Genomic DNA, 20031 nt, shown 5'->3' with positions numbered 1-20031 from the left:
GCACAATGACTTAGGCAACAGGTAATAGAAAGGATTGTTTCCAAAGTTAGGGAGCCTGTAACAAGAAAAATAACCAGAGATCCTGTAGAAGTATTCAAGATATTTTAGAAATTTTGTGAAAATTTATACGAAGCAGAGAAATATGGAAATCAAGAAAGAGCACAAATGGACATATTTATGAAAGACTTAAGTATGCCAAGGTTAGAGGTAAATGTGGCTCAAAAATTAACAGTTAAGATAGGAGAAGATGCAATATAAATGATGACATAAAATCAATCTGCAGGAAAGTCTTTAGAAATATGTGGTATTCCTGTGGAAGTTTTGGAAGCTAGGAGGGAAGAAAGTGATAAAGATCTGTAAGATTTTGTTTAACAGCATTTTAAAAGGAGGGGAAGCACCAACATTCTAGAAGAAAGCTGTGGTGGCTGTAATATCAAAAGATGGTGAAGACCCATCAGACCCAGCTTCATATAGGCCCATTTCAGTTTTAAACCATGTTTATAATAGCTAAAAGAATGGCAAAGGTGTTGCCAAAGTTGAACGATATGAATTAAGGGAGGTAAACATTTGATAACAATAATAGAACAATGATGATCCACAGGGAAGCAGAGTGTGAGAAAATACTACTGTTGTTGGTGAGTTTTGATGCAGAGAAAGCGTACAACAGAGTTAGCTGCGATTTTATGAGTAGAGCAAATAGAAGCATTGACATTTCCTGATACAATAATAAGGTTAATTATGAGGATATATGCAGACTCATAGGCAAAAATTAAAGTGGGTGAGTTCCTCTCTGGTAGGTTATGTCTGAAAAGGGGAACCAGGCTAGGGTGTCCCTTTTCCCCTTTATTGTTTACTTTATATTTAGAGACATTGGCAAAGAAAACAAGGGACTTAGGAATTCAAGGAAATAATTGGTATGGTAATCAAAAAAAAGTTGGTTTTATTTGCAGGCAATATTATTTTGTACCTGATAAAAATAGAAAAGGACATCTCAGTGCTGTGGAACATCTTGAAACAGTATGAATTATTTTCAGGATATAAAATTAATAAATATATAACAAAGGCTATAGTTGTAAACTATGTACCCATACATTAATTGGTCCATCAATGCCCATATTTATGGAGACACAATGAAATGAAAAATTTAGTAGTGTGGATTAAATAGGATTCTGTTGTGGCAGCTAACAATATGTGGCAAGGGACTAAAAAGTTAACTGAAAGCTCTTGATTATGGATATGGATATCAAGCAGTGAAAATATTTTTAGTCCCTTTAGCTTTATGTACAGATCATGCATATTTCTGTCAACCAGTGGAGAAGTTGTGGAGAACAAGTAAAAAAAGTTGAAGCGCATAATACATAGAACAACACGGTACAACAAGTTTTCTAAAATTTAGTTATGTCTTTTCTGAACAGTCAGTTAATTTCTTTGATGTCACCATTATGAAAGATACTTTCAAAAGAGTTAACACAGCTGTGTTAAGAAAACCATGTAGAAAGAATAATCTATTGCTTAAATCAAGTTGAATCCATGACGTGCTCAGGAATGTGTTGAAAGGACAACTTGTGAGGGCGATGAGGTTGTGCAAGAGCATCCAATGGGTTTTTGATGGATTAACCACTGAGTTCCTGGGTAGAGGTTACTCACAAAAAGAGATTATGGATACTATCGAGGAAGCAAGACCATTGAGAATGCCTAGTGCTAAACCTTATTTTGGAGATGGTTTTGAAGCTGTCCCCAGAGGTCAGAGATATAAAGAGTGAACTCAGATGCGTCTTAACCTATGCAAGCAATATAGATGTAGTATATGACATAATAAAAAGGAATTGGCTGGTGTTGGTCACTAGTGATGATCTGAGGAACATTCTTTGTAAAGTTCCTAGATTTTCATTTAAAAATAATGTTTTGATCAAACATCAGCTCTGTTATAGGCAGAGGACTTCTGTTTATCAAACTATTAGTGAACATAAATGTACTTTTAGATGTCATTCTTGTTCTGCGTGTAAATATATTAAGTCAGGGTCTCATATGAAATATCCACACATGGATGGTTTCATTGATTTTAGGTTTTATTCAGATTGTCAGACTGTAAATGTAGTATATTTTGCAAGTTGTTTAGTGTGTGACATGTTTTATGCTGGTAAAATGAATTGTGTGTTTAAAGAGAGGATTATGGAACATGTGAGAGATGTGAGTAAGCTTAAGGACACCAAAGCACTGGTGAAACATGTTAAAAATACAGACAGTAGTCACTCTTTTAAATCATGTATTAGAGATTGTAGATTTGGATTTAAGGGGTGCAGACATTAAAAATAAGTAGTGTGAACTGGAATGGATCTTTGAATCTGGTGCAGAAAAACATCCCAGCTTAAATGATAATGTATCTTTAAGATCTGCTCCTAAAGCTCTTAAAGCTCATCATTTGACAGTTTTTTTTTCAATTGTTTCATTTACCTTTAGTGTTTATGGTCTGAAGAGGCGATTAAGTTCGCAAAAGCACTTGCTGGTCTTTTTTTGTTGTTTTATTATTAAAGTTTTATCAGCTGTGTTGATCGGAGAGTTCTTTTGCTTGTACAGCATATTGATACGGTTTGTTTTCATTTATATAAATGTATGTTTGCCTATGTCTTAAGTGAAAATTTAGTAAAGGTGCTAAAAAAAAAAAGATTCATCTTAAGGGATTGCAAGGTTAATGCTGTTTTACATGCAGTGGAAGTCTGCTCCAGAGATGCCCCCCACCAGTATGTTCTGTTTTTAACTTACTGGAAATTTAAATATGTAGTTGTATTTGACATGGTGTTTGATCAATGTGGTTTCAGTCCTTTATGCAACAGAATGCAAGATATAGATCACCAAGCAGGAGTCTAGGAGATAACAAGTACAGAGATGAGGCTTCAAGTCTATTTTAGCAGCTAAGGGACTTCAGACCATTAGAATTTTCTGTTAGGAATCACTGATGCCTTTCTAGTTTAATGTTAGGTCTAAACAGGTACATATAGAAGGGGACCATTGCATTCTATAATCACACTGCCCAGTGCTGAGTGCAATGGGAAGATGAATTATTTAGACCCAGATGAGATGCCTCTGGAAATCAGTTGAGCTAGGTAGATTTCCTGAATATTGAGGCTACATGATATTCAAAGGAAAGGAAGTTGTCAACCATGGTGCCATGATATATGACAATTGTATCTGTTTGAAGAGAGGGGCGGTGGTGGTGCTGTGGTAGCATTGTCGCCTCACAGTAAGAAGCTGTCCAGTTCGATTCTCAGCTAGAGCGTCTTCTGCGTGGAGACATGCGTGAATGGGTGTACCTTCATTGAAGGTTGTGCGTTAGGGCTGGTAACTTGGCACGTAAAAATCAACTACCAATCATTAGTGGACCGGAGTCCTGCTGTGGCGACCCCTAACCGGGAAAAGCCGAAAGACACAACAAAATATGTTAGAAGAGGGGTTCTGGCTAACCTTTAATATGTAGATGTTAGTTATTTAACAAAATCAGCAGTACTGCAGTGGGGTTATTTTTGTATTTAATTTTAGTCCCGATTCAGTACACCAGTGGTTTGTAAGTATTAATTCCTGCTGCAGAGAGCCAATAGGTTTGGGTTTGTGGTTTGGATATCTAAGAAGTATATGAAAAAAGGAGGGATCTCAGTACTGGGCCTGGTGCTACACCACTAGTTATCATTTTACTTTCTGAGGTAGCTTCTGCCACCTTGACTACATGGGTTCTATTTTTTTAACCAGTTAACTATCCATATTACCACATAAGGGTCTACATTTAGTTCTCATATTATTATTTACAATACCAGCATGGGGGATGTTATTGAGTGCCTCAGCCAGATCCAAATAGGCTGTGTGGACTGACTGACCACTATCCACTATCCACTGACCTCAAAGAAGATAACTAAATTAAGCATACATGACTTCCCTTTGACAAAATCAAACTGCTAAGCATCTAACAGAGTGAGGTTTTTAATTTTGTAGTTATTAAAGTCAGATGTGATTCATTCCATTGCCTTGCAAATTAGACTAGTTAAGTTAATGGGTGTACAATTTCTGAGGTCACTGGTGGGCCCACCTTATGAAGGGGCATCACAATAACAGTTCTCCAGACTTCTGGGTGATACTGTATGGCTAAGCATAAGTTAAACATGTTCAGAATAAGTCATACTATAGCAAGTTTGATATTTCTTATTAGGCAATCAGGTAGGTTGGACCTGTAGAAGTGATATTTTCCATTTTTGAGAGTTGGTTAAAAAATGTTCCTTGATGATCTTCATAGGTTTAGTGGCACAGGGATTTATGGAATTTCATTGACTACTTCTGTGACAAAATGTCACTAATCATGTCTGCAAGTATATTATGGTCAGAGTGGATTATTTTAGAATACTGATGGGTGTTATTTCTTAGTTTTTTGATGTAATTAAAGAAGTTGCAGTTATTCTTAGCCTTGGATGTCAATTTCGTTTCATAGTTTGCTTTGATCTTCCTAATGGTTTGCTAATGTTTGAAAGTATGTATGTTAGATAGTAATGGAGGACATTTTTTTGTTATAGGACTTTAGAATTTTTTTATAAATTTTATTTATACTGCTATATAGTCATGGACTTTTATTTGTAACTTTCCCATGATATTAAAATCTAGTAGGAAACATCTTGATCTATAGGTGGGAGTGGATCTCTCTTGTGTAAGTAGTAATTGAGGCTACAAGGGAATGGAGATAAAATTTAATTTGTGACAATCATCATAAAGCTTGAGAAGATTTGTCCACTTGAAATCCCTAAATTCTCAATCATTCAATGCAGAGGCAGAGGCTGAGACTTTAACGTAGAGGGTCACTAATTTGTGATCAGATTTAACCTGGGACAGAGAAACAGTAGGAGTGGTACATGTGTAAATAATGTTGTTGGGGACAAGATCTAGGATGTTCAGCCCCCTAGGGTGGCTGCTTTACTCTTTGTGTATCAAGCTCAGGAATCTTTGGGCATAACCAGCTTTTGGTTTGGGGGTATAGGCACAGCAGTGTATTAAAAGAAAGTTGAAATCATCCATCATGAAAGAATTTTGCACTATGGGTAATTCAGAGAGTATATATAGGAATTTCTAGTACTCACTTGGGGACATTGAAGGTGTCCTTCAGCAGGCTATATATATATATATATATATATATATATATATATTTTTTTTTTTTTTCCTTTGTGAATTGGAGTTCATTGAGTTAACTTTGTGGGTCTTGGGGAATCTGCCTGTAAGTGATATGGTTTGTAATAAATATGTAAACACCCTTGCAGATCTTATCCCAGCCTGAATGCATGGAAAGTACTAAAACCAGATAAAGAGGGAGTGCTCTCTTTGCAATGAAACAGACTTTCAATTTCAACCCAGACACAGATGTGTTCAAGCTATAAGAGAGCCTTAAGATCAGGCAGTTTGTTTCTGAGATTTATGACATTGAAAAGGGCAATCTATAAGTCTGAATTATAATTTGCTGTGATTTTATCTGGTATGTTGGGATGTCCATCAGAGAGAGTCTATCTGAAAATGGCACTATTTAGCAGCAAGGGACTTGTCCAGTAACAGGAAGCCATGGAAGGAGAGTACAGGCCATCCATTGTACCATCTTATCCCAGGGAAGCATATACTGGACACCACTTAACCAGTTGTTGAAGCCAATTATTTTATCTTTGTATTTAAGCATCATTCTGGCTGAAGGTAGGATTCTACTCAGGACCAGTATTTTCTACACTTGGCACATCATGATCTAACATGTGTCTCTGCACATCCCCTTTTATTTGTCTGGTGTGGTGTGGTGAGGAGGACTGAAGAGCCCTCATTATATCATGAATCATTGTGCTGGAGGGATAACTAACTATTGTCCTCTCCTTGACCAGCCTTGTAAGCATGGAGTCACTGGAATACAATGGTGTCACCATTTAGTAGAACATTTTTACTTGTGCTTATGGACTTGGAAGCAGCAGAATTTTTATAGTCAGCAGTCTGGTAACTCCTTTTTATGTGTGATGGTGATAATGTTGTCTTCCTGGATGTATGATGAAACTAGCTCTTACTTGCTCTTTCTAGTACCATGAAGCTTGAGGTATAGATACAACAGTTTATTAAAGGATTGTTAATATCATCCATCATGATAGAAGTTTATTTTATGAGTTATTTGGAATCACCAACTACTAGGGACCAGTTCCACCCTGGTACCTTTATAAAAATTTCCAAGACAAACCACGTAGTCCTAAGTGATACATTGGAAAGCTTCAAATCCCCACCAAATCCAGTTAACTCTACTGAATATGAGAAAACATATAGCACAGGACTATAACAGGATGTAAACAGCTGCACAGATGCACCTGTAGCTGGTAGAAACAACTGAAGGGCATACCACAAAAACAAACATCATTGGTTCAACTTTAATACCAAGAAACTTTATAGAAAAAGGAAGATATTGTTGGCAAAAACTAAGATGTGCAATACACAGAATGATAGAGCTGCCATTATTAAATTAATCATGCAGCTCAGATAATTACTTTAATCTACCAAAGCCAAGTTTGAAGCAAAAAAGCCACCCAAGCAAAAAACAATTACAAGGCCTTTTTTAGTTGTATTCATAATCTCAGGAGCACAGTGCAACAGTGTGCTAAGCTGATTGTAAATGTTGTTACCTACACTCTAGCTGAGGATATCGCTAATCTACTGGCCAATAAATTCAACTCAAACTTTACTCCTTTCTCCCCTATCTGTCTCACTTGAAATACTTGAAAATAGCATTCCACTAGCAATTACACAAGACCAAGTCCTGAAAACACTAACAAAAGCAACTAATACTTAATGATGGATCTTGATACTATCGCAGGATGCATCTTGAATAGCATGAAGCACAATTTAGCCACACACCTAACAACTCTGTTCACCTTGGCCTCCATATGGGTTTTGACCAAAGTGACTGGACAACAGCAACAGCTATTCCACTGCATAAAGGAGGACCTTACATGCACCCAGGCAATTATAGATCCATAAGTCTGACCAGGCTCATATGCAAAACCATGAAAGAACTGTTATGAAATTAATCAATAAGGACATAGGAAACCTCCAAACACTGGTCTAATGTTAGTTTGGATTTGTCAAAGACAGGTCATATTTACTCTACCTGGTGAGCATGTTTGAAAAGGTCACCAAAACAATGGGTGAAGGTAGAATGGTACATGCCACCTACCTTGACCTGCCCATCTGGCCAAGACGTTTGACACAACCCCCTATTTTGCGTAGTAAAAAAGTTTAACAAACTAGGAATAAATCCCATTTTCCATCCACTGGATTGCCAACTGGCTCACAGATAAGAGACAGGATTTCAAAATACTAGAAGCTACCTCCACAAAAACTCTAGTCACCAGTGGAGTCCGCCAGGGTTTGGACCTAGAACCTGTTCTGTTTGGCATCTACTTCTCAGATGTAAAAGCCAATGCCAAGGGATTCTGGCTTAATTTGCAGATGACTGCAAGCTAAAAGCAGTTGTCAGATCCCCAAAAGACTCAGCTATCTTATTGAAGGATTGTCTCAAATGAATAACTGATGTCAGACTTCTGGACTAAAGCTAAATATAAAAAAAACATTATTGTCTCCTTTGTAAAAATTAACTTCCCCAGGGAACTACCACATTGACAACACACCCCTAAGACTTGACCCAGAGGTTCAGGATTTGAGAACTTATGTTGACCGTGACCTACTTTTTGACTAGCGTGTGTCCATGGTGGTAAGGAAGCCCTTCTATCTTGCGAGCTCATAAAAAAAAAAAAAAGGTATGGATTCTAGATCCAGGAATGACATTGACTTCATTTACTCAGCCCTCATTAGACCAGTCATTCAGAATAATGCCCTTTTTGGCATGCATCTGTCTAAGCATATGTAACAACTGGAACTTCTGTAAAGATAACTTACAAAAAGGATAAAAGGCCTTAACAATATGTCCTACATGGACTACCTTAAAGCTCTATCACTATATCTAGTCTCCTACAGCCTGCTAAGTAAGAGGTGACCTGTGTCTAACATACAAGATATCCTCTGACCCATTTGTTTTTGAGATTTCTGACATTGAAAAGAGCAATCTGTAAGTCTGAATTAGAATTTCACATTCTCAAGTCAAATGGTATCAGAAATACTTGATTCAGGGAGTCTAATCCTCTTCTGCAATATTAACAGAATGGTTTACCATCACAGGTATATCTCTCAGAGGGTATCACTGCTCTCGAACAGACTCGTCATCCATGTAAACAAAGCTAATCCCTGACACACTCAAGTATAATTTGGTTCAGTGGGTGGGAAATGGGAAATTTACCCCAGGACTCTACCCAGAAATACTAATGGAGAGAGACAGACCCTAAATGCTTTATTCCAAAACATGGGTGTCCTCCACATATTTCTGTTTTGATCAAGTGATTATCACTATTTATATATAGACTTTGAGTTTGTTTATGTATGAAGGTTGCTTCAATGTTGTGTAAACACTTTCACCTCTCACAACTTGTGTCATGTATATCAAGTAGTAGCTTAGTGTCAGTTTGCATCTGGTATGTCCTAGACTGCCTGAGAATATCAAGGGCCATGAGGCTGGCAGCAGAAGGTACACAATTTAATTGTTTTTCAATGTCTGCCAGGTTGGTATGAATGCTAGATGGGTAAATGTCTTACTAGTGTGAGTGCTAGCTAGTATCTAATTTGTACGCAAGTCTATAGGTACAAGGAATCTTAACTAGGAAAGGTTTGATGTAGTAAGTGTGAAAAGATAGAAGGCAAAGATTATAGCAATTGAAGTAGATCAGTTAACAGTCCTACAGCAAATAAAAGCAGCAGGTAGAGTTTTAGCATAGAAAGTGCAAGAGGTTAGAAGACCAAGACTGTAGTTATGGAAGTAGGCCAAATAATCTCACAATAAGTAAAAGCAACAAGCAGGACTAGATAAGGTCCTACAATAAGTTGAAGCAGCGTAGCTATAATGGAACTCCAGTATGGAAATGTCAGCTAGCTACATTTATCTGCTCACTGTGCAGCTAAGATAGATGAAGAAATGAGGACATAAGAGCAGAAGCCAAAATAGCTCCAACAGCAGAAAAAGTCAAAGAGAACAGATTATGTTAGTTTGGGAACATTTGCAGAAAAGCAGAAGATAGGCTGGTGAGGGTGATTTGGGCAGACAGACAGAAAGAAAGCAACAGGAAATAAGGGCATCTAGCAAAGAAGCAGTCAGGCACGAGTGTTAAAGAAGGTATAACAGTGGCATTGAATAGAGACATATGGTGACAGTTGACACAACACCCCAGTCCCATGTAGAAAATGGAAAAAAGGTGGGTGATGGTGATGATGTGCAGCTAAGAACAATTAACAGAAATAGATATGCTAATAGTGCACCTGTAGCTCGCTGAGTGGCTGACAGCAGCTATTTGTTCACTAAGGAGTAGAGTGTCACTGTTCATTCATTGCAGCACCACACAAATATGTTCAAATTATAGTAGGCTAGCAAACTTGAAAAAACTCATAAGAGCATACTGGCCAATAGCAGTGGTACTTTTTTTAAGGTCTACAACAGTCAGAAGTATAGAAACATATATATATATATATATATATATATATATATATATATATATATATATATATATATATATATTGGCCCCCTACCGATGATCGAACTTCCAAAAGGTCGACGTTCATATGGCTGAGACCTTATGATCAACTTTTGGAAGTTTGAACATTCTGAACTGAACCCTATAGTGCAGAATGGGAAAATTTCCATTTTCCGCACTGTATTGCAATCTTGGAGTTGGTATATTTAAATAACAGGGCGTGTGAGGGTGCAGGGGGGCTTGCCCCCCCCCCTCAGTAGCAGTGTGTAGGTAGTTTTTTTTTTTTTCTTTTTTACATGTTCGAAATTTCAAAAGTCGAACATATGGTCTCGGCCACATGGGTTTCGTCTTTTTGAAATTTCGATCATGTATAGCAGACCTATATATATATATATATATATATATATATATATATATATATATATATATATATATTAGTGAGGTCCCCTCACATCATTCCAGGGAAAACCGACAATTTCAAAGCAAAATAACTTAAACTGTGATAAAATAAAGAAAAATACACTTATCCCAGATTCAATGGGCCTGGTGGCACAGTCAGATTTGGTTGTGAGTTGTAACAGTCAGGCAGATGTGTCAGATCCATGATTTTTTTCTGTAGGCTACTTTGTATGCTCATGAATAGAAAAATATATGACTTCTTAAACAGAAAGCATTCAAAAAGGAATCCACAAAGGGAACTGACCACAAAGTCACAGTCTAAAGTACAGTTTTGCCATTATTTATTTGTTTTCTATTTGTTAAACTCTAGTCCTAAAATGATTTAGGCTTACTCTTCAAACAAAACTGCAAAGGAGCAAAGGGAGAACATTCAAAAGATACGGCATTAGGTATGTCCAGCATTTCTTTCTCCTTAGAATAGCCTTATAAACTAGATATAAGCCATCACTTTGAAAATCACCAGTATGTGCTTATAAAGCAGAAGACACTTTATAAACTCATAGGGAAGGCCAATATAGAAAATGTTACCACAAAACTTCACATGCTAGACATCCAGCTTTTAAATAATAACTGTACTTCAGTTATCTCATAATATAAACACATCCAGATCTTTCAAAAGGCAGGGCAATATTCTATAAGTATATCCATTCTGGGTAGCAAACTGTCCTATGTACTTACTCCATTATAAATTCCGGTATGGACTTCAGGAATTCCTTAAGCCGCATAAGCTAATGAGGAATCACAGAAATCTAGTCTTAGTTTTAGAAACATTTATCACTTCAGAATGCTGGAAACTTAAATGTATACACTAGCAAGACATGTCATCGTATACTTACAAGGAAATAGTGTAGCCTGTTGATGTTAATGGGCATTTTTTTTACTCAAATTTTTTTTTTATTTTTCAAATCCATTTGAATGAATTCCATAGTATTTATACATAAGATCTTAACTATGTACACTATTTACATTAGCATGACACTATAACAGATCTTAATGTATACAGTTACTTTATAAGCTTGTCCAATCCATTATTAGAGAGTCTGATCAATTATTGTATAGTGTCAATCAACGATAAGACTTTTTCCCAAGGGTTGTTAATAAATGGCTTTGGATAAATTTTTAGTTTTTTAATTTTAATTTCCAATAATGCTGTGATCTTCAGTAGGCTGTAGAAGTCTTCCAAAGTTGGTATTGTGTTTGTATTCCATCTTCTTGTTATACACTTCCTTGAAATTGCAAGTATAGTCCATACTAGATACATGTTTGACCTATTCAAATGAGGACCTTCATTCACATTTAATAATACAAGAGCTTTAGTTAAATAAAATGATTCATTAAGTAAAGCTTGTAGAAAGTTATTAATGCCATTCCAAAATTGCTTAATGTTAACACAATCAAAGAAAATGTGGTTCCAATCTGCATTGTGTACTTGCTCAGATCTCCAACATATTCCTTTTATGGAAGAACTAATTTTACTGATTCTGTCTGGGGTTAAGAATGCTCTGCACAAGCATTTCCAATTAAAAACTTGCCAGTATTGTGTAAAGGATGTATATTTTATTGATAATAAGATATTTGTTTTAATAGCTTCAGTTAACTATATTGAGTGTCCTTTTGTTATATATTTCCAATATGAGCTTTTGGGTGTTGTTTTATAGTTTATCAATATTTTGTAAAATTGTGAAATACTGTTTCCCATGTCAAAGACATTATATATGATTTCATATATGTATTTCATAAATTTAGGTATTTCTTTAAATGAAGAATTGTTAATCATTCTATTAAATCTTGCGAATATGACAGAATAATCTGTAAAGTTAGCCAGTCCTGTTGTGAAATTTTGTATGTTGTTTTTATTACTTGCATATCTAAAACTTTTAGTTCTTTGATACATTGGAGCCAACAAACATCATTTATGTTCCCAGGAATTAATAATTTATATATTTTATGTGGAAAGTTCTTTGTGACTATAAATGGTGTTAAAAAGATTAAACCAGATTTTTAAATCTATATTTGCATTAACATTTTTCCTAAATGAGTCAATGTAATAATTAATCATATGAGTTTTAGAAGATTTAGTTATGTTATATTGCATACTAATACATAATATGTGCTATGGCAAATTGTTTTTATCTGTTATTTGAAATTTTTTTTGTAAATCAAATTCATTTATTGATATTACAGTTAGTAATTCTTTCCAATTTGCAAAGTAATTTGGACTTATCCAGTCTGAGATTGTTTTAGATATTGATGCTTTTATATATGTTTCTATATCAGGAAAGTTTAATCATCCCTGTTTCCATGGTCTGATATGATGTATTAAAGCGATTCTGTTTCTTTTGGGAAACCATAAAAATTTTATTAGGCACAAATTTATTTCTTTAAGTATATTCCTTTCTGGTAACAGTTGTATCACCAAGTTCTTATATAGGATATTTGGCAGTAAAAACATTTTTATTAACTGTAGTCTTTCTTCAAATGTCAATATTATTTTGTTCCATTTTTCCACAAAGATTTTAATTGTATTGATGATATTATTGTAGTTTTTTGAGACTAATTCATTATTATCCTTGCATAACTCAATTCCTAGATATTTTAAGGTAGATGCTTGTTTCCTTATGATGTGAACCCCCTTAGTCTGCAGTTTTTTTTTTATTTAATAATAAAAATTTTTATTTTGATTTATTGAAATGGAGTCCTGAAGTCATGTGAAATTTCTCAATTAATATATCTAATTCTTCTAATGTCTCATTTGTATTAGATAATGTTAGTAATATGTCGTCAGCAAATAGCATTAGTTTAGAATTGTATTGTTCATAAACATCTATTCCTTTGATTTTTATATTGTTACGAATTGAATCTGCAAATATTTCAACAGCCAGAGCAAATAGAATCGGTGACATGAGACATCCTTGTTTAGTGCCTTTTGTTATATGTAAAGATTCAGACGTAAAAGGACCTAACTTGACATGCGCTAAATTATTTGTATATCTATTCTTTAGGAAATGAGCAAAGGATGCAAGAAATTCAAATAGCATTAGGATTTTGAATAACTAGTCCCAATTTAGGGAATCAAAGGCTTTCTCTATATCTAAGCCAATTATGAGTGTTTCTTTATTTTCTTTAGTAACATAATCTATAAGAGAAATTATCCTTTTAATATTGTCATGTGTGTATCTATGATATATGAATCCAGTTTGATTATTATTTATTGTTTTAGATAGTGCTATTTTCATTCTGTTAGTTAATATTGTCATGAATTTCTTATAGTCATTATTTAATAATGATATAGGTCTATATGAGGTACAGAGGTTTGGGGATTTGTTTTCCTTTAGGATTGGTGTGATTAAGGAATATCTCCAAGAGGGTGGTATTAAAGCTTGTAACTGAATTTCTAATAGAGTTTTATGGAAGAGGGATAGTATCTTTGAAGGAAAAAGTTTATATATTTCCATAATTATGCCATCTGTACCTGGAGCTTTATTATTTTTACCCTCTTTTATTGTATCTGTAATTTATTTGTAGGATATGGGTGCTTGCAGATCTAGTTTTAATTTTTCTGGTATTTTTTATATTAGAACATTTTTAATCTAGATTTAATTTCTTGATATGTATATTTTCTTTTTGGAAATGTTCCATATAGTGATTTTGGGTCTGTAGTAGATATTCAAACGTTTAAAAGTTTGAATCACTAAAGAATGAACTTTAGTGATCGAACTTTTAAAATTTCAAATATCTATAAAAACAAAATTTAAAAAAAAAGTAAAGGGGTTAAGCGCACCCCCCACGTGTGGGGCTGCATCTCAGTACCCCCGCTACTTAAATATACCAACTCCGAGATCGCACTTCACTGTGCTACAGTGTGGAAACGGAGAATTTCCCATTTCATACACTGTAGCACAATCTTGGAGTTAGTATATTTAAGTAGCAGGGTGTGGAGGGCACAGCCCCCCATATGGGGGTTCAGGGGGCTTGCTGCTGTGCTTACACCCTTTAGTTTTTCTTTTTTTTAAATTTTTAAATATATTTGAACATTTAAAAGTTCGATCACTAAAGTTCATTCTTTAGTGATTTGAACTTTTAAATGTTCACGTATCTAATATAAACCCGTGATTTCTATAGGCATCAATAATGTCATCTATATCTGAGACATTTTTCCCTTTCTTTTCATGGAAGATAATTTTAATGTTAATAGCTTTTGATTGTATTTTGATTCATGTGGATAAATTATGTAGATATTTGGGAGAAGTGGCCAAGGTATTAATTTTTAGTTTTTCTAAAGCTAAACTAGTTTTATGTGTTAGAATTTAATTGTATTTATTGTTTAATACTTCTACTTTCTTTTTCATCTCCAAATGATTTTGATTTGTTTCAACGTTTACTGACAAAAGTTTGGATTGTAATTCTCATAATTCAGAATCCCATTCTCTGATTTTTTTATACCAATCTAGGGTTTTACCATATATGTAAGCTTTTAATGAGTCCCATATCATTATTTTATTTATCTCTGTGGTGTATTTAACATCTAAGAAGAACTGTAATTCAGATAATAACCAGGGTTTGAACTCTTTAATTTTAGTTATATATGCTGGAATTCTGGAGTTAAAGTGTAATGGTATGTACCCATTTTGAAGTTTTAGTATCAATGAATTGTGGTCTGAAAAGGGGCAGGGAGTGATCAAGAAATTAATGATTTTAGAGTGTAAGTCATAGGCAGCAAATACTTTATTTATATTTATTCTAGTTTGGGTACCAAATCTGTGATCTTGATGGGAAAACAACAAAGATTTATCTTCTTTAAATTTGAAAGTATCTACAAGATGAAATGATTCTACCCGCTTGTTTAAAGCTTTTGATACAGCAGATGTACACAGTTGTCTTTTATTTGTAGTTTCAGAAATATCAAATATACAGTTAAAATCTGCTCCTAATATTAAGTTGCCTTTGTAATTATTGGAAATGAAATCCAAGTGTTTTTTAACAGTTCCTTTTCCAATGCCTGGGAACCAGTATAGATTGGCTAGGGTCTATATTCTCTTATTATATTTGACTATTACTAATGCCATAAGGCCTTTATCTTTATACTTATAAATTATTTTTGGGTTAATCAGATTTGTTTTCCATAAAATTGTTACCCCTTTTTTCTTTGTATTATAAGTGGATTGCACCAATATGATATATTCCTTAGGATTCCATTTGTAATTGTCATTTGTTTTGAAATGAGTTTCTTGAAGGAAGACAATTTGTGTTATTTTTTCAGTTTTAAATATTTCAGTAGATTTGATCTCTTGCTAGGATTATTTAAGCCATTGGCATTTAAAGATAATAAAGTTAAATCAATCTTAGGTTATTTAGACTATGTATTTTTGGTTTTATTGTGACTATTAAACATTTTCCTCTGATAATTATAAAGAATAAGTTTGAGCTTTTAAAGGAAATTATCAGTTTTATTATTTGTGTGTTTACCGATAAAGTAATGTTTTGGTCAGGTATACTAAAAATGTTTTCATGAAATAAATTTAAATTAATAAATGCTAACAAAACTAAGATCTGCACTAGCCATGGAATGAAAATCATTCCTAATCTGATGGATAAACCTAACTCCATCAGATTAACACTCATACCTTGACAGTCGAGAACATCTGAGCTCCATAAATTTAATTATCATATGGAGGATATTTGTAATAGGAATAAGCAATATTTATGTTATTTTGAACATATATAGTACTATTATAGATTAGACAGAATTCTAATACAATACAAATGTCTACTTATTGTATTAGCAATTAATATTTACATGAAAGATAGATGACAAGCAGTTAAATCATAGTAAAGTAGGATGTATCATATATTAAACCCCAGTAAAACATTATAGCACACAGTTATTTAACATATTCACCCTTATTGATGAAGTCTTTCAAAACGTATTACTTAATATAAATAGATGGTAATAATATTTATACCTAATGTTTATAATACAATGTATATTACTGGATATAGCAGAAGTTATATTTCATTGTTTGCCAGCATTTAAGTAATCATTTTGTTTGTTGCTAACTTACTTAAAGTACCAAATTTGTTTTATGTGAACATTGATGAAAGTTAGTGCATTTTAATTATCAGTGCATCCCTCTCCCCCCATTTCCTACACATAAGGATTTTCATATCTGTCATTTCTTATTATAAAATGAATGAAATTATAGGTTAAAAACAACAAATTCACTTATTGCGATTGATTACAAGTTTCTTTTCCATATTCATAAATTGCCATTTTATGGCATATACTGAAAGGTTTTAGATTTAAATGGCAACATTCGATTTTGTATAATCAGCAAAGGTTAAACTGAGTGATTATTGGCAATTTAATACTATTTGCTCAGAGTGTGATTGTTACATTCTGTGACATTCCTAGTTCAGGCTTCTATTGTTTCCCTTGAACAACTTTGTCAGTTTGATGTCATGTATGAAACATTAGTTACCTTGGTAACAGTGTAAGTATTATGTATGGCCAAGATGAGTTACAAAACCACAATTCAAGTTAAAGCAATTATATGACTTATGCACATTTACTTATATGAAAAAATCATCATGCTTCCCCTTGATGTTCAATATGTATGTCATATTCAGTATGTCATTTATGACAAGTTAAAACAGCAGTGTTATTATACACAATCCCATGTTATTAAACTGAGTGTCTGTCAGTTTAATACTATTTGTTCGAATATGATTGTTACATTCTGTGACATTTCAAGTTGAAGCTTCTATTGTTTCTCTTGAATAATTTTTCAGTTTGATGTCATGTATAAAACATTAGTTACCTTGGTAACCGCTTAAGTATTATGTATGGTCAAGATGGGTTGCAAAAATTACAGTTCAAGTTAAAACAATTACATGACTTGTTATGGATATTTACTTATATAAAAAAAATCATCATGCTTCCCCTTGATGTTCAATGTAGTGTATGTCATTTATGACAAGTTAAGACAGTAGTGTTATTATACACAAGCCCGTGTTATTAAATCCTGTCTTTAATGTCTAAATTTAGCAGACTGCTTCATCTTACATGACGATTGTACATTTTATGTCTAGGTTTACTAAAATCATACATTATATGACTATTGTGTGTGTGTGTGTGTTTTTTTAAGTTGTTGCTTACTTATTTGAGAGGCCACAAGCTGTAATGCCTATACTTATTATTAGCTCCTTCCAAGCATGTTTATACAGTCCATAGACTTTAAATTATGAGACCCTTCTAGTTTCTTACTTATTATAAGTATATTTCCATCCTTACATATGCACATATCAGTACTTCAAGCACGGGCAACAATGCCCATCCATTTTTGCTAGAATACCATTCACTAATTCATGTGGTGTGTTTCCAGGCTGTTCTTAAAATATCCAAACCAATATTGTCCTGTTCTATTTTACCAGCCTGTTCCATGCAGTGGCCATTCTGCCAGTGAACCACTCAACATACCTTCCATTCCCACAGATATTTCCATGAAGGAAATCTGATGACTCTCTAGCACTTTCCAGCAACCCCAAATACCCCTAGAATTAGCTATCCCCTTATGCCCAACACTTCTGAGCAAGCTCACCTCCCAGACCACTGCAAGGGGTACTGCACAAGACCAAGTGCTCTTAGTCTTGCACAATAACTCAGATTTCTACTCTTATGCAAGTCCTTTATGTGTTTGGGCCAGAATACATTTTAAATATAAAACTGCGCTTATTATTTATTTATTTATTTATTTTCAAGAATCAACTTAATGACCTAAACAAAGTGTTGGGAGACCATCAGTATGTGTACATGTGGTTTAAAACAGCCCTTTTATTATATATTTTTTTCCTTTTTTTTTAAAACCAACAAATTCATTGCCGAGAATCATTAAGCATTATTGTCATTCTGTCTCCATTACCAAAGCAACCTGGGAGCATCTGTTTCTTTTAGTGTGTCTGTGTGCTGCATACCAGAGGCTCGCAATGCACTTGAAGCAAAGCTTCACTTCACTGCAACTTCAAGCCTAAATTCCCTCCCTTCAGTGAGGCAGCAGCCAGGAAAAAAACAGAGCAAACAGATAAAAAAAAAAAACTCTCAACAAGCCGCCACAACAAGAGATAACACATTCTTCCTGCCTTCCCACCTCTCACTCAGCAGATGTATAAACAAACTATTCTCTGCCAAAATATCCCAAATCACAGTTTTATCCACCGCCTTCCCCTGGATCCAGGCTAAAACACCAAATGTCTCTTCCTAATACACAAGCATCAGTAAACCTTGATCACAAGCCGCAACCCACAGCTTCCTGGAGACAAAAACGGCAACATACAACAGCTGCCAGACACAGCTGCATCCACACACCATGTCAGGCTTAATCAAACAGCACTCAAAGCTATGATACCTGCCATAACTGATATTAAGTATGTTTAGACAGAATAATAATGACATTTGTACTAGCTGCCAGACATAGCTGCATCCACGCACACCATATCAGGATTGATCAAACAGCACTCAAAGCTATGATACCTGCCATAATTGATATTAACTATGTTTAGGCAGAATAATAATGACATTTGTACTAGCTGCCAAACACAGCTGCATCCACGCACACCATATCAGGATTGATCAAATAGCACTCGTAGCTGTGATGCCTGCCATAAGCGATGTTAACTATATTTAGACAGAATAATGATGACATTTGTACAATGAGCTGAGCTTGTTACTATTATTTAACCAGGATATACATGACATTTCTAAATCATACTTTAACTGAAGAAGGCATTAGTCTCTATGACAGCATTTTTTTTCAAAACACTCTACTGTTACTGCTATTATATATGATATTAATTTGTTACATTTGAGTCTGAACTCTGATGAATGGTACCTTGTTGAATTAGTTAATTAATTACTTAAATTATTATAAGTAAAATCAGTGAAACATGAACAAGATAAGTATCCACTGAGTTCAAGTAGGGGAACAGAAACTTCTATGTTTGTATTACATGTTGCTTTATTTGGCTTATGTTGTTGTTGTCTTTCGGCTTTTCCCGGTTAGGGGTCACCACAGCGAAACTCCGGTCCGCTAATGACTGGCAGTAGATTTTTCACGGTGCTGAGTTGCCAGCTCGATGCCCAACCTTCAGTGAAGGCATGCCCATTCACGCATGTCTTTCGGAATGCCACTCGACCCGCGTGGAGGACATGCAGACTCCACACAGAAGGCACTCCCCGCACACTAGCTGAGAACTGAACGGGAGAACCTCTTGCTGTGAGGCAAAAATGCTACCGCTGCACCACCGTGGATTTGGCTTATATATAATGTAAATAGTAACCCATCTTGACCTACCTTTGTTTGTGAAGAATTATTGGACTCTTTGAACATTCTGAATAAATCATTACTGTTTCTCAGTTGTTTAAGAAACCTTTTTTTTTTTTTTTTTAAATAAAAACAGCTGACAAGTGATGTACCATATCAGTTGATACTTTGAGAGATGTAGTTGTAGGAGTTATTTTTTGGGACAGCTGTCTTGAAATCAGTTTTTTGTTTCTTCATTCTAGCATCAGTCCAAGGATTTGTTTCTTGTATTCTTTTAAGAGTAGGGGCCATCCATTCCATTTCTTCTGGGATAGACCCTATGTTGTTTTTCATGAATATAGTAGCTTCTTCTAAGTCTTTAAAGGTTCTTATCTCATTGGCAAAAGTATTTTTATCTTGGCTGGAAAGGTCAGCTGTGCTTTAATGTTGTTTTGTTTCAACAGTTTTATTATTGGCCAGACTTTTTTCCTTTGTTCTATTGTTCTGGAAGAATAATCATTGTCAAACCTTATCAGGCTTTGATTGTATTTTAAGGGTGATTTTCTCCAAGCAGATTTTAATATTAGTTCCTTGTCCAGAAATGAAAGACATTTTATAACTATGGATCTAGGTGGAGTATTTGTTGAGTTAGA

This window comes from Protopterus annectens, chromosome 15.part0 (genome assembly GCF_019279795.1).
Source record: "Protopterus annectens isolate FY-2018-M chromosome 15.part0, PAN1.0, whole genome shotgun sequence".
Lineage (NCBI taxonomy): Eukaryota > Metazoa > Chordata > Ceratodontiformes > Protopteridae > Protopterus > Protopterus annectens.
This window is presented reverse-complemented; position numbering follows the sequence as displayed.